The sequence below is a fragment of the Channa argus genome, chromosome 2 (assembly GCF_033026475.1).
Source record: "Channa argus isolate prfri chromosome 2, Channa argus male v1.0, whole genome shotgun sequence".
NCBI lineage: Eukaryota > Metazoa > Chordata > Actinopteri > Anabantiformes > Channidae > Channa > Channa argus.
Window position 1 is genome coordinate 11,554,788 of NC_090198.1, and position 16,508 is coordinate 11,571,295.

Here is a 16,508-nt window from a genome sequence, read left to right on the forward strand (position 1 = left end):
GCAGTCGAGGCAGCAGCAATTGTTTCCTAAGCTGGCAGAGCTCATAGTAAATTCATTATCACAGTGACTGTGTGAGAATATGCAGCGTCAGTGCATGAATCAGCATGTCTGAGAGAGGGAGATCAGTGATAAAGATGCTAGACAAAAATGAGGAGTAATGACGTCACTTGCTGCAAAGGCCTGCACATCAAGATGTTACTCGACTACATCCACTAAAGCCTTTTAAAGCCTTCTTCCTACAGTATGGTTGTGAAGTGGCTTACGTCAGCATGTTCTTCTAATGTTGCAATTCCAAAATGTCAGTAAACCGTTTCAAAAATCTCACTCAGTATTCAACAAACACACCGAAGGAGAAAGGAACAACAGGAAGTCTACACTAAATAAGGCTAAAATCAGTAGGACAGTACATCTTCACTGGTACTAAACCAGCTAGAAATGTCCAGCCCTTGTTGCATAAAACGTCTATCTGAGACAAAGCTCCCGTACATCATCACAGAGAAAACTTTGAGCGGGGTTTAAAATGATTAACCTCGGTATAATTCATTCCAAGCTAACTGCAAAGCTGTTAAAACTGGTGAAGTGTCTTACATCCAGTTTGTTTCTTAGAGAAAATTCCTATAGAGCAGGAAAATGATTAAAGATTAAATGTAAATAATTGAACGAGGTTGTTTTGAAATGTCAACAGACATAAAGGAATCAATAATATATGAGCTATCACTGCTTTCATAGTTCTCCTAAGTTACGACTCAGAAGAAATACAAACATACACACATAAAACAAGCACAGAGAGAAAAATGTTCTTATATTGTCTTCTCAATATCATTTCTACCCTGCAGGTAACATGATTTTCTTGGCTCTGAAGTGAATCGAGGCCTCAAAAGAGATTTTGACTCAGGATAAAATAAAAACCTTTATGCAAGCTCCAACTTTTAGGTCTATAATACGGAACAGCTGCACACTGAGGATTCAGGTTCCTACTGCCTAAAGGGAAACTCCCTCTGAAAGAGACAAATTTGTACAAACAGCACAAAAAGCAGATCTGACTGCTAATCAGTCCCCACTGATTTAACATAACGCTCTCAATTTCCTATATGCAAATGTGTTTTCCAAATGATAGCTAGTGGATGATGATATAACTTGCAAGACAGCAGATCATTTTAGCACTGGTTCAGAGTTTGTGAGTATATTTATTACATCCATTGTATTCTGCTGTTTGCCAGCTACAGATGGCACAAATCTCAAACAACTGACCACGGCTCACATTTGTGCTAGTGTCCAAAAAGGTTCAAATCTTGACAGAGCTAGAAAAAAAAAAGCCAAATCCCCACATTAGTGGTAACTTTTTCCTGGACACAACAGGGTGTGTCACCTGTATTTGACATTAATATAAAAGTGTAAAAGAATTGAAACCAACAGACTTTGCTGCATAATTCATTAACGTGTGTGATCCCAGAGTGATAATATGAGGATACTGACTTTTCCTGCTTGTATTATTAATTATTCATAGAATTATCTTTCTATTGATGCTTGGCTAAAATGCATCCTGCTGTGGTATGTCCCTGATGCCTTCAAATCTATGATGACACTGTTTTTCACACCATAAAATAACAGGAAAATAATACAAATTAGGGTTTTTGCTATAGAAGATGTGCACCTACTAGAACTGTTTTATTAGGTCATAAGTCATTTACATAAGGAAATACCCATTTACTGATAAAGTGGATAGCGATAAAAGTATCCTTTTAATACAACAGAGTGTACTTACTGAACTACACTGCAACTACAGTGGTGGAATCAGCTACCACAACTGCACAATGCTCCAAATTCACTGTAGCAAAAAAACAATGTGCAGAATTTGTGTGTGTGTTTCAGCAAATTTCCGCAACTAAAAAAATAAAACCTGTAGTCTGAAGATGGTTTTTATACGTTTTTTGTAAAACACTTACAACAGAATCCTCTGGAGAAGTAGACTTTGATAGTTACTGTTCAGAAGGTTATCTGCAGCCTGCAGACTAATGGCAAATATCTTTCACTGACCACCACCTTTCAGAGGTCCTTGATGGAAATGTTCATTACTTGCAGTGTAATTTGAAAGCCATTTTGTTAAATCTTCTCACTCAAAACTACAAATTATTAAGGAGATGAATGTGTCAATCAACTTAAGGTTTCCCAGACATAAGTTGATGATGAGGTTTAGCTGTGTCATGACAAGAACTGAACTCAATCTGCTCATAATCAACTTATTAAAGTGCGTATAAAAACACCCCGATCCACCACTTTGAATCAGCTTTTTTCTCACGTGTTAATTAACACGTGAGAAAAAACGCCTGGGCTCCCCCAGTTGGCTTTGCGTGACCCTGTGCTACCAGACAGATCTGTGTTAATTGTTTAAATACAGTGTGTCCACTGTTTTATTATCCCGTCTTGTCTGTGGCCCACTCTCAAAGATGTTCATTAAAATACAGTGATGAATACAGATTTACATCCACTCTTGGTGTGCGACGGGACTTGTCTTCCTTTAACATATATCCCAACATGCTATATCCACAGTTTGTTGAAGTGAAGAGAAAAACAAGAGAAGCGACACCACTTCAACTGTGATCCTCAGCTCAAACAGGCTCTGAGGAATATTCAAACTCACTTTTACATAACTGTACATACTGCTCAGCTCTGCCATGCAGGAAGGAGCAATTATCATTTCAAACAAGTGAGTGAAGCAGAACTGGCAGAGGAGATAAGTGCTTAAAGGAGAGTTGGGGTCACCTTATTCCTTCTGATACAGACTTGCCCTTGCCTCAAATTATTCAAGCCTGACGGGGAACAGTGGGAGATCGGTTCTTGAAAAACTTGCAAAGCGTCAATAATAAGCTGTGCGTGTCAGTCAGAGCGCAGTGTGATAGGAGGCATAATTTCCCTTGAGTTCCACTTGATCGCAGCCCTGTTACAGAAACTATTGGAAACCTTTAGAGATGCACAAACCACGCATGGGGAAGTATCTTTGCAGTATTTAAAATGATTAGACTACAAACTGGCTGCCAAATAAATTACATACTTTATTATGTGCTTTGAAGTAAAAAAAAAACAACCACACACTTTTAACCTGATGACCTATTTAAAAAAACTGTGCTGACCAATTAGAAAACAATCATAATTATGTAGAGCATTTTGCCTTGGGTGGGAACAGTACAAAAAAACTGGAATTTAAACTTTCATATGCTTTGACAGAATGTAATTTAATACTTGTCTAAAGACGTCAGCAGTGAGGCAAAATAAGGCATTTGATTTATTTCCCTGCCACTCTGCTTCTCCTTGTGGCCTCCTGGCCCAGATATACAGGAAACACTGTTTTGCCATCAAAACTCCAGATGGCCACAACACTCAACATCTCATTCATCAGCCGGGATGTTGATGATGATGTTGATGATGATGTCAGTCAAGACTGTGAACAAACTCTGTTGCATGACAAAGGAGAGCCAAAGATTTACAGTCATGTAATCAAACAATAGAAAGGGCTTTGTGAGGTCTGGACCATGCTGTACTAGCATCATAGGTCATTTGCTAATTACATCATCAAATCCAAAATGTTGGCTATTCATAGCAGGTTGTTCATCTCATGACTTAAATATGGAGTCAGGTGGAGCAGCGGCTAATCCCTTCAGTTAAACACAACGTGAGGATTAATTTCTTTACACGATTTGACAAGCAGGGCAATAGGATTTATAAGCGTATCAGATGACAATATTCAGTTTCTGGCCCCTGCTTTAACTCATGAGAGACCGTGAACTCACTTGACCGCATTCACGTAACCACCAAACCCGACCGCAGAACCATTCACATTACTCTTCTCAATGAAAAACATAACAATTAGTCGCTTATTTTTTAAGTTTGGCACTTGAAGGCAGGTGGGTGTTTACTCTCAGCAAACAATGCAAATTTGAAAGGAACAGCTGAAGCACTTCTGCTTTGTTTACTGTGGAGTGGGGCCTGTGACTTCCCAACCAATAAAGGAAGCAATAAGTCAACAGTATGGTCCCTCCTAGGCAACAATTCTGCTGATAATGCCTGATACATTGGACAAATAAAGAATAGGGTCATAATGAAATTATTCGGCTAAACTACTTCAACACTAAACTAGGGAAAAATAAAAATGCTTGCTTTGATCAGTAAGGGACTGTACTGTAAATCCAGCTCTAATATTTATTTGGAGCACTACATCAGTAGTAAAAGAAAACGTTTTTATTTGAGACTACACTTTTAACCCTAAACCTAAAATAATTTCGATACAGTTTGTACTGACGGCTTGTATTGACACTTACATTAAATGATGTCCAACATCACAGCACGTGGATAGACGCACTACAGTTCAGTCAATGGCTCATTTATCTATTCTGCTCTGATAAACCTTTACCACCTGCCACACGCAAGAATAGAAGTTCTTTGTTTTTATTGCCGTAAAACACGGACCTGCTTGGTCATTCCCTGTGTAAATATTGAATCTTAAGGCTTTTGTGCAAAATAAACACAAAAACTGTGAGCATATCCCTCCAACTGAAATATAAGATGTTATTATCAGTGGATCCACACGGAAAGAATTCCAGGCACATAGAAAGTCTGCTTTCCATTACAAAGTCACAGTTTGTCTTTTTCCTCTGCATTTCTTTCAAAACAAGAGAAGGAAAATGGAGGCGACATTAATTTCACTCTAGAGAGGAATGTGTTGCATAATGTATTTCCATCTAAAGACAGACACCTCACTAAAGCCCTCATCTAAAGCCACTGTGGAGGACACTTCTGACACCCTAAAACACTTGTAAGACTCATGCATGGATTTAAACTCAAAGTAACCGTAAAGCTGAATGGATGAAGGTGTGATACCCAGCCTGGTTTGCAGGTTTGCACTGTCCATCTTGATTATGGATGTGTGGATTCTACAAGAACTACTGAGTTACTATAGAAATACTGCAGCACTAACCCATTCTTCTCCACAGGTGTATCTGAAAATGAGACTGTAGAATTTTGCATTAACCTCTCACAAGCAGACCAAACGTGGAATAGAAAGCTACAAAGGTTAAACGCAAGAATAAATGTTGGAATTCGAGTACAAACACTACAGAAACTGCATTTAATGATTAAAAGTATACTCTCTATATGCTTAACAGACTTAGAGTTCAGCAAAAATACTGCATGTGTCTTAGGGCTGACGTCATTGTGTGCATGTATGAACCCACAGCTACATATTCAGGCTTGTGAAAGTGATCTCAGAGTGAGAAGAAGTAGGTAGAAAAGTCAGATTAGAGAAATGAACTTCAGGCTCATCAGCGTGGCCTCAGGGGAACATCACCTGCGTGCAGAGCACTTCTTTGGCTGGGCGTCAAAAAGCCTGCAGGGCCTGGCCAGCCTTTTTACAGGACCTGAAGGTCCTGCTTAATATGAATGGCCACACAACTGGCAGACAAAGCTATGCATAGATACAGAAACAAGGTTTTAGTGAATGCAAATTTAAACTATTTAACCTTACTGCCCATATGTAAAGACCAAGTGGGACTTTTCACACTTCAGGTTGCAGTAACACTAAAAGAATTCTTGCAGATTCCTCAACCCGGCATCCCTTCACTGCCTCTGCAGGAAAGCTCAGAGAGACCAAAATATACGTAGGATTTTCACACATTTCTCTTTTCATTTGAGGTGAACGACAAAACCTTTTGGATATCATCGGCACAAACTTGCCTAAGCAGATGAAAAGGCAATGTGGCTGGCTTTATGGCTGCCCCGTCCCTGAGTGCAAACTGGCTTCAGCCCAGCGAAATGACTGTTTTCCCACATCTCTGTACTGTATGGGAGGCTGCGTAGACACACACATTCCCATCAGTTCATACAGATAATTTCCAGTCCCTCTGGAGTCCGGACACTATATGGGGTATCACTAACCTTTTGGGAGTTAAACGCAGCACGGAGTGTCTCTGCTTCCCGTTTTCTACTTCCCCTACTGTTTACCACAACCGCTTCACATGCTGACCATTCCTCCCAAGTTATTACACTTGTTAGAGTGTTGGGTGGAGTCTGTGTGTGTGATTGTTTTAAGTGTGTGTTTGTGTGTTTCAGAGAAAAAAGGGGGACGATAGGGGGAGCATGCAGAATGCTTTTGCAAAAGCTTTCAGAGAAAAAAGTTTCTGCAGCTTTGTTTACAGTAGGGGAGCCAGATACTATCAGTGTGGTACTGCTGTTATTGATACAGTATCACACACTGGCAAATGGAGGAAAAGAACAAAAGAGGCCCAAAGGGGGAAGACTGCTCCACAGTCTGATTTCAACAAGGCACATCAGCATCATCAAAGCACTGGTTGTAAATCACAACAGAACCTCCAGATCTGGTGAATGAGTTCACAATAGTTTGAGGGGTGAAACTATGTTTGTTTCAAAGAAATACAGAGTGATATGGAAGGCATGTCAACACTTTCTGCAACAGGCCTGCAGAGATAAGAGGTGGGTGCATTAGAAAGAAAATAACAGGAAACATGCTGGTGTCATTAAGCAAATGTTAAGTTGGACAGAATCAATTCCAAAAGACTCCACATGGTCTTAACATTCTTGTATGATTAATCCAGACTTAGCAGAAAATACGGCAGTGTTTCTTCAAGTCTGGTGAAAATAAAGCTGAGCCAAATGAACAGAACTGTTTCCCATTTGTTGTTTTTTTTTCAGCTAGATGCAAATAACAGCTGTTTATGGGTAGACAGAAAACAGACGGACCACTCCATAAGGCCTGGTTCTGAAACCTACACACACTGCTTTTACACCAACTTCAGCAAAATCCCTGCTAAGGCCACAAGGTAATTAGTTTAATTCTGATTTATAGGTTGTCAGGAGCAAGCAGACACCATGTGCATGCGACCACGAAAGCAGCTCTGGAGGAGCATGATCCCAAATACATCCTGAGGAACAGGCTGTATTCAGTTTGGATTAGTAATGTGTGTCAAACCACGACTGAACACAGCAATGTATTAGAGATCTTTGCTTAAGCTATAAAGATCACATCTTAGAATAAATCCCCTCCACAGAAAACCTCTAATACACCAGGCAACAAGGCTCTTCAGCTAACAAAAACAGAAATCTGCTGGACCTTAATGAGACCACACTTCACCCCTTCTCATCTGTGCTCCCTGTGAAGGTGTTTAACCTGAAAAGCAAAGAAGACGGAATAGGAACAAGAAGAGCTCACCATCCAGGAGCGGTAGAGCATAAAACCCGGGTCACAGCTCAGGGATTTTGTGAAAAAACAACTGTCGGAAAAATGGACCAAAAACTATATTTAAATCCGTAAAGTGCACATAGATTTGTTGTTCGCAGAGTCCATTAGTGTGTCCGTGCAGTCCATCCTCCGTGCGCTTGAAGACGAGCCTGTTTTACTACAAACCGAGGGCAGGACGCATTCAAGCCTCCTAACTTTGACTCCTCCCACCGCACACGCTGCCTGCCTGCAGCTGCACACAGCAGCACACACTGGTCCCTCATCCTCTTCATCTTTAAAGGAATCACTTCAAGTTTACCAAGCCGGGAAAAATAACAAAAGTAACAAATTACATGTGCAGTTTTACCACTTTTACAGGAAAAGGGTTCACAAATAATGTAAAGAGTGGGTAAAAAGTGACGCGTAGCACAGTGAACGAGGGTAAACTCTTATTTGTTGCAGAGGCTGTAAATATTTTTACTTAAAAGATTTAAAAGGTCTCCAAACCCTCTGGGGGCATTTGTGAGACATCTGGGAACATGGAAAAAGAGTATGTGGAAATTCAAAATCTCTTGTTTGTTGTCTGGTTTTCACTTGATTGATTTGATTTAGAATATATAAAGGAAGGCGAGAAATTGCCCAACTTTGCTGTGCTGCAGAGGCTATGTACTATTTCCCTCAATAAAAGAAACATAGTCTACAAATGTTCATAAACTATGAAAAATGTTCTAAACCCCCCCAGTGACACATTTCTTTGCTGCGAAAAAGTTTCCCTACTCAATTGCCATAGGTATCAGTGATCCTCTTTCTCTCTTTTCTCGGGGCTCCCTCTCAGCCTTCAAACAATGACTGACAACTCAGAGCATGCATCACAAAGAGAATTACAGAGGATTATGTACAAAGGCAAAGACCTCAACACCGCAAGTCCAGTCTTCTTTAATACTTTTTCAGTCCAAACCATAGATAGCATGGCTGCACCTCTCTCCAATCAGAAATTGACATCTTTTTTGAACAAGGAAAAATACAAATCAAGCATGAAGCATAACACAAAACAACTCTAGATACCCAGAGGGGGAATATAGTTTTTAGAATTACTCTCCAGTCCCTTGCATTTGGTGACACAGAAGAATATGAGCTTGAATATGAACCTGATGCTTTATTCTAGAAATACTTTGGCTGGTTTTGTGTGACTGTGCCACAGATGGATGTATGCACGTCTCTCTTATGTCCTCTAAAAAACAGATTCCAAATCAAAGTTTCTCTCTTTTAACTGCCAAATCCTCAGTAAGCTCATTCATTTAAGGATTACTTCTGAGAAGATTAAAATCACCCAACCTATGAAAAAGACTTGAAACAATATGGAGTGAATGGACCATTCAGCAACAGGATGTCCTATAAAGATGGTCAGAATTCTCTTTATTACCTTTCTGCAGTAATTTACACTCTTCAGAACCAAACACTGTCTGAGGTCTTCAAGAAGTTGATTTCAAAAAGGCAAATATGATCCTCAGAAGATGGACCTCATGAACTGGAGATGCAATAACAAGATGTCATGTAGCTCTACACATTAGATGAAGCACTTTCATAAGAATAAATAGCCACTTGGTATTGAGCACATCAGGCTTATCTGGACCATTTTGTACAAAGAAATTATTTCTGATTTAGAGAAAACTGCTGTTTCCATAGGTTGCATTTGACAAACACAAACACCACAACTCCACTTAATCCACAACTCCACTCACATAATATCCCCTTGTTGTGGCACGTGAATGCACCGGGGAGCACACAGAAGCCATTCATATTAAGGTCATTCCCACCCATGGAGCTTTTATTGGGGTTAAGTACATGACAGACTCTTTCAGTGAAACAGAGCACCACATTTGGAGACTCACCTAAATGTTTTGTGAATTTACAGGCTCGACAAAAGCTGTAAGCAGTAGTAGCTCAGCTCAGGGTGAGATTTATGTCAATGGGATTATCTGGTTATTCTTTATTTGACAAACAGTCTCAGATGGCAGAAGGTTTAAATGTTGCGTATTGCATGGTGTTATTTACATATTTATTGATGATTCAAGAAAAACAAACAAAAAAAAGTGAAAAGAAATGGTACTGTTTTAAAAAATGACCACAAACCACAAACAGTGATTTGACCTTGGTCCTGATTGAATAATCTCTACAAGTGTTGATTGCTATTATATTGTCTACATACATGCACGGTCTGTCCTGTTTTTTTCAGAATAACATATGAAATTTTTCTCAGCTGTAACTTATGTTTAGAGCTAACAAGCAAATGTTAGCATGCTAACATGCTAGATCAACGGCTTTCGGCTTGTCCCTTCAGGGGGTCGCCACAGCGGAACATGTTCCGCACGTTGATTTGGCATGTGTTTTTACACCGGATGCCCTTCATGCTCTCATATTTCCCACTTACATATAACATGCATAGTCTCTGTTGGAGGGGGCGAGGATAAGAGTTGTTGACATGCTCTTGACTCTCACGATAAGCTGCACTCCCCCTGACCAGTAAAGCTCCACAGGCTGTGATGAGGTCAGAGCAGCCTGCTTGCAGGTGCCTCCCGCACACTGCGATGACTCATCTCCCACCTTGTCCCACTCTGACAGTCCCAAAAACGTCTCCACTGCGCCCTTTCTCTCACAGGAGACCTTCTCTTTTCACACTGATGATTCATGACTATTCAACTAATGCAGCACTCTGCTCTGAAAGTTTCCCATTTGCTCCCTCTATAAATGATCCTGGCTCAAGCTGTTTTGACAAGTTGCTCGTATATCTTGGATTGAAATAACTTGCTGTTTTTGTACCTTTAAATCAAACTGCATGCACTGTTAGCTGTGACAATTTCCCATATGTCTTCCCATATTTGTCTAACTGGCTCAAATGTTTCTTGAACCAGATAAGAGTCAAAATGAATGTTTGTTAGTAACTTGTATGCACATGTAAACCCATTTGGACTCACCAGGTAAAATAGTGTGTTGTTACAAATATGCATGGAGATAAAAATTAATTCATAATTTACATCAGAACTATGGGCCATAAATGTGTTTGCCCCATGTCTCAGCCATGTTGGCAAATTACCTTGCTCACATTGGCAATGCTAACATGTAGATGTTATATTTATCATCTTAGAACTGTACTACACATTGATACTATAAAGATTTTATCATATGATGTGAATGAAGTACAGACTCATGCTTACATGCTTTTAATGTATATTTCTTTCATAATATATTTCAAACAGAAATTATAGGACCTGTTCACAGCTGGGCATTTTTAAATAACCATGAATGATGGACATACAGCTGCAGCTACAAAAAAGCGTGTGAAAATAAAAATGCCGATATGCATGCAAAGTTGTTTTTCAGAAACGATGAATTGAATGGTAAAATATTTTAAATTGCAGACTAGCTGGTAAAATACTATATACACTAGTATGTAGTACTCAGATTATAAAATAGTATGTATCTAATGGGTTTGGTAAAAAGTTAAAGTAAATCTGCAACTTTTGGGAATATCATTAATTTTGTCATTCCGAATCTTTTGTGATTCACAAATGTCCACATAAAATTTTAGGGCAATCTACAGTGTAGTAGTTGGGACGCTTCAGTCTCCACTAAACCGTTGTGGCAGGTGGAGTACCAACATTAAAACACTGACATTGACATTAAAATCATGTCATACTGTGGGTTCCATAGACAAACAATTTTACCTCTATTGGGATGAGATTAAAAGACAAAAGTGTGACAAAGATCTTTGGGGGTGGGCTCATAAAACTGCAATGATGGGCATATCCAGATATATTCCACCAGAGGCAAATGACAGAACATGACTTTCGTATTGTGTTTTTGGGTCAACTGACCCTGTATAAAACGGGTAATGCATTCAAGCTTCTGTAACAGCCAGTGTGACCACAGCATCAGTCTGGAAAGAGTAACAGTCATTATGATAGCACATCACAACCATATCAAAGACAAGAGAGCTGACTTCCCCTGGTTCCATCCTTCCCTTCTGTCTCATTGGCATTGCTCCATCTTTATCTCTCTCTGTCTCTCTCTCTTTCTCACATGTCAAAAATAACTTGTTTTTGGTAACAATAATTAAACAGGAAATGTAAATTATGTAATTGACTTCAGTTAGTGTGTAGTTTTTTGCTTTAATTCCTGACATGTTCAATCATCTCTCAGGTTCTATCAGTTTCTGAAGCTGGTTCCTGATCATAATTAAAGCCGACAGGTTAAAAGCTAATTTGTCAATACCGTTTATTGTAGAAAATGACATGAGTTGGTGGCTGGAACTACCAATCCTTCAAGGTTTGGCCGTGTGTTATATTTTTAATTCATTTGATTTAAGTTTTCTTGCTTGGTAAAACAGAACAAAAAGGAAAATGCTTAATGGGATTTCTGAGACAACACACAAACAATGAAGGACAAATAGGAAACCTGTGGCAAAAAGTGAGAAATAGACTTGAATCCTTGTGCACATGCCAAAACCACCTAACTGTCTCGATTTCTTTTTATTTTTCATACTGAATAAAAAAACCAAATCAGCTTCTATGTCCATGGTGAGGAGGGAGCCCGCATGCCATATGCTCAACTTCTATAGGATGTTATGACATTAATGCACCTGTGGTTTGATTTTCTCCTGAGAGCTTGATGGAAGTGACATCATTGTTGGCCAGTGCAGGTAAAATAAAGATGTTGGTTTGTGCCTTTGCACAACACATACATTTGTCTCTTTGTCTAGATCTTTCTTTGTGTTTTTGGGAGGTTATAGATGCAGCAGTAGGAGGGCATAGGTGAAGGTCCTCCGCAGCTGCACAGCGAGGGGGGGGGCGGGGTTGGGGGGTCTGGGGGCTGTTGAAGAAAGCCTCCAGGCACTGAGAATGAATTAATGAGTTTCTGATTTTTTATGAATTTGTACCCTTATTAATCTTGACATTAAATATAATATAGCTTTAAAGTGGAATACCATTAAAGGCAAGAAATTGCATTTATGTTTTGGGGGTGTTATGGTATGTTTACCAATGAATATTTTTGTAATCTTTCCTGAAATAAAGAGTAGCAAATGTAAACTTTAATCTGCTCTGCTCTCAGAAGCTCTGTGGAGAATTGTGGAATGTTAGGAAAAACAATTCATTGAAAACAGAGTGAAATTTCCATCAGCTGCTTGGATGGCAAAGCAAAATATTAGTGAGTCTACTTATTTTTTGAGCAAGTATGAAATCTGACTGGTTTACCATAATGATTCAGTGTTTTGGAATGCTGAAACCAACAATTAACAATGCAGGTTTGACCAAACAGACTAGATTTTCTTATGAGCAAGGATCATCCCCCATATTTTTCTTTGCTCTTTACCATCTGTTCATTGTTTAGATTCTCAACAGTGCCAGGTATCAGTGTGCTCTGAAATGTGAGACACACATCTTTACTTTGGAATGATTACATGTTGAGAGTTAGAAGAAGTATTTTAGCATTTTCCAGAGCTGTTTGGATAAAGTGTATTTTAGTGTTATTGTGGAACAAAAGTGCTTCAGGATGGAAGAACCCTAGCAGCTGTCTCACGTCTGTTTTTGCCATAAAGAGGCCTCACATTTAATGCCCTTAAAATCCAAAAGGTTTGGTTGAAAAAAGATGACACCATTGGCTAAAGTGCACATGTAAAAGACTGTGTGTAGAATGGGCAAGGAAATAGTGACTGTCCTGATGTGAATCCTTTTGTGCTGTCAGCAGGAACTAATTGGTTACCCAGCCTGACACAGCCAAAGTCCATGCAATACTGACTGAAATCACATTTTTTATTTTGCTAGTCCTCTGCTATTCTACCTGTAAATGTCCTGCCCTTATCTGACACTTTTCTACCTATTGGTACCTAAAGAGCTTCTCATTCACCCATTCACATTCACAATCATACCCACTGATAAGGGAACTGCAATGCAACTAAGATGGGGTTGGGGTTCAGTGTTTTGCTTGTGACCGGAGGTGCCAAGGATCGAACCAACAACACAGGGGATTAGGGGGCGACTGCACTACCTCCTGTGCCACAGCCGCCCTTGATGTAAGTGCACCCCATGAAATCAGGTACAAATTTGAGATGTTCAGTCAACATTTAAACTGTACATACACACATCATTCTGCAACCTCAACTCCACTTCACAGGAGGCTGTAAAGTCAGACGGGGGGAACTACCACAATCAGAAGATAGTCTAACAACTGATGAACTGCTTCAAAGAGCATATTAACATTTAGACTCAATTTAGACTACATTCACAAACTACAGCTTATGCGTGCAATAATAGCTCTTGGTCTTTGGGGCAGTGGGGAGGCACACTGTCTGTTGTCGACTGTAATGGGATTCAAACAGTAAGAAATCAATAAACTATCTCAGAATGATCACACACTAACCTTTTAAAGACTCAACTAATGCTCTAGCAGTCAATGTGAACTGACTATACGCTGCACTTCCTGCTTGTCTGATGGTTTATTAGTTGTTGTTGGACCAGCATCGCAATTACTTTCCATTTATACCTAAAGAGAGTATGTCAAAGTTAAACAGCCTCGAGGAAGAGCTGTTTCATGTGCTAATAATTGATTAAAAATATTTGGTCTTTTATAAGGGACCAGGAAGAATTTGAAGAAGGTTAACAGATTTCTTAAATATCTTATTGGATTCCTTCCATTCTGTGTGGTTGTATCTGCATTTACTGATAATATTGAAACGCATAGCAAAGCTAATTTGTGTGTTGGTTAATTAAAGAATGCAGATTATCTAGCATGGAAAACATAGCCAGTGAAGTAATGGCATTTGGTGAATTCCACTTCCAGCTTTATTAATTATATATTTGAATTTGGATCTCACTAATGTACCAATCACTTTGATAGGATGGAGATACTTATAAATGAACCCACGTTTGGCTTTTCTAGTAAAATGGAAAAGCAATGAATCATGTCTGGCTTTTTTGTCAGCTTCACGTGATACAGAAATGGAAAAAACATCTGGATGAATTAGTTATGAGAGTGTCCACATGTGATGTAGACCAGCCATATAAAATATTAACATTTCAACACACTGGATATAAAAGGTTAGGTTGCAGTGCAAAGCTACACAAAATTCAATTTGGTCAAACTCACCCAAGGAAGAAAAATGCACCAGTGACTTCATTCACCAATTTCCATTATCATTAATGTGTCATTTAGCAGTCAAAAGCTGTGGAAATAATAGAATTACTTTTCCTATTAGACTCAATCTCATTGAGCCTTAATGGGGATGGAAGAGACACAGGGAGTTTTGCAAGTGTCCAAATGACACAGGCACGGAAGTTCACACCACATGCACACACCCTTTTGTCAGTAAAACAACAGGAACAGTGTATAATGTGACTGTCAGTGACTCAGTGTAGCCACTATACACAACCTGTCCATTTGGCAGGAGTCAGAACAAACTAAACCACCATAGCAACTTAATGCAGAAGCTGCTTTGGTTGCATATTTATGTGATTCAGTTTCTTTTTCCCTTTCTATGTTATCTCAAATCAAGCAACTGGCATCTTTAAAGGAGGCAATAGACAGCATAAGCCACAGCATTTAGGTTTCCTGTCAGGCTGCACATGCACACGTATGCAAACAAGCAGATTTCTCACCTCACTGAAATCACATACACACACGTGCAGCTCCCCTCAGCATCCAGCACCTTTCTAGGACACAGACACATAATGAGCCAAGACCCTGACTGAATGCAATCCATTGCCATGGCACCCGGTGAGATGACCGGTATCTGTAGTAACTGAGCAGCCTCACACCACTTCATTACTCTAAGCACAAACTCAGCTGCAAGCTTCTTCTCCCCAGGCTGCAGTGGCAGCAATGCTTCCCGGTGTTAATCCGCCAATTTCTGCAGAAAAAACAATGTCCTTTCACCCTTTTGTCTTATTGTGAAGCACAATCGCCTGCTGTCATCAGAGAAAGGAGGGACTCACCGTGCTTTTCCCCCACAGCAGAAGACACCAGCCAGGTGGAGCGAGCAGAAGCTGCAGTGGCGGAGGAATCCCCCTGATAGTGCATGTGTAAGAGTGTGTGAGAGGGAGTGTGGGAGTGTGCATGCATGTGTGTATGTGTGTGTGTGGGAGTGCAAGTATGTGAGTGTGTGCATGCAAGTGTGTATGTGTGTGTGGGAAGTCAGAGCTGATACAGCAGATGCAGGCGGGAGCCACCAATAGAATGAGGAGATGAAGAGAGAGAGAAGAGTGTGTGAGAGGAGGAGGGAGGGAGAGACAGCAGAGGAGGGGTCTGATAGCATTACATCATGGACTAGGGAATGGTAGGTTTGAAGGGGGTGGGCTACAGTTAGGGGAAGGTGTGTGTGTGTGTGTGTGTGTGTTTGTTTGTGTGTGAGTACCCTTGTGTTTGTATTTGTGTCTGTACCACCATCACTGTATATTCATTATTTGCAACAGAGCACAGGATGAATTAAATTAAAAATTGTGTCCATGCTGTATACAATGCTGTGTCGTCATGCTTATTGCACCTGTGTGTGTATGTGTGTGTGCGTGTGTGTGTGTGTGTGTGTGTGTGTGTGTGTGTGTGTGTGTGGTTGAAAATACTGTATATAAGCAGAACATAAACAACAGCTATAATCAAACCTCCTGGTAAATATAATTAAGTAGGCGGTGATTCTTACAGCTTTCATGCAAAGATGCATTCCAGATGCTGGTTTTCTTTTCAGTCAACAGTTGCAAATGGACAGAAATGAAAAAAAAAAAATCAACCCCACCCCTTTTCACCACGGGACACACACTCAGAGCTGCCATCTAATGGCTCCCTTGTCAGTTTGAAAAAGCACTGATGGACACCCTGTTAGGAAGTCACTGACATTTCAGGTGAGTGATTCCAAACACTTTCTGCTGGCTTGGACATAGGACATCTCTAAATGAAGGACAAGAGAACACATACTTTTCTACCTTACAGCAATCACCTGTCCTTGTACAGCTCACTATCCTTAAAACTTAACAGAAATGGAGAAAGATGGAGAGAGAGTGGGTGAGAAGCCAGGGCACTGGTAGGAAAACAATGACAGCTCAGGGTCATCCTCGCACCTCTGCTCTGTCAGTACCAATCAGGGACACGACAGTAAAGGAGAAAGATAGAAGGGGTTTTTGTTATGTCTGTTTGCCCTGCAAGCTTTAAGAGACTTACACCTACTATATCCACTTTTCATCTCCTAAGCTGCACAACAGCAAACCTCCCTTTTTGTCATTTGTGAAAAAAAAAA

The 16,508-nt window shown here is 40.0% G+C and overlaps 1 protein-coding gene across 3 annotated transcripts in view; it reads right to left on the minus strand.

The window, feature by feature from the left end:
* sema4bb (sema domain, immunoglobulin domain (Ig), transmembrane domain (TM) and short cytoplasmic domain, (semaphorin) 4Bb) overlaps positions 1-15,453 on the minus strand; it is a 51,758-nt gene extending 36,305 nt beyond the window's left edge. Inside the window, exon 1 of one of the 3 annotated variants that reach the window (XM_067495350.1) lies at positions 15,217-15,453. The gene's annotated coding sequence lies outside the window, so the exon portion shown is untranslated. Of the gene's footprint in view, positions 1-7,219; positions 7,412-14,880; positions 15,010-15,216 lie in introns of those variants that run through there. The other 2 variants (XM_067495352.1, XM_067495349.1) reach the window with 2 other exon arrangements.
* Between the last annotated feature and the right edge of the window lie 1,055 nt (positions 15,454-16,508).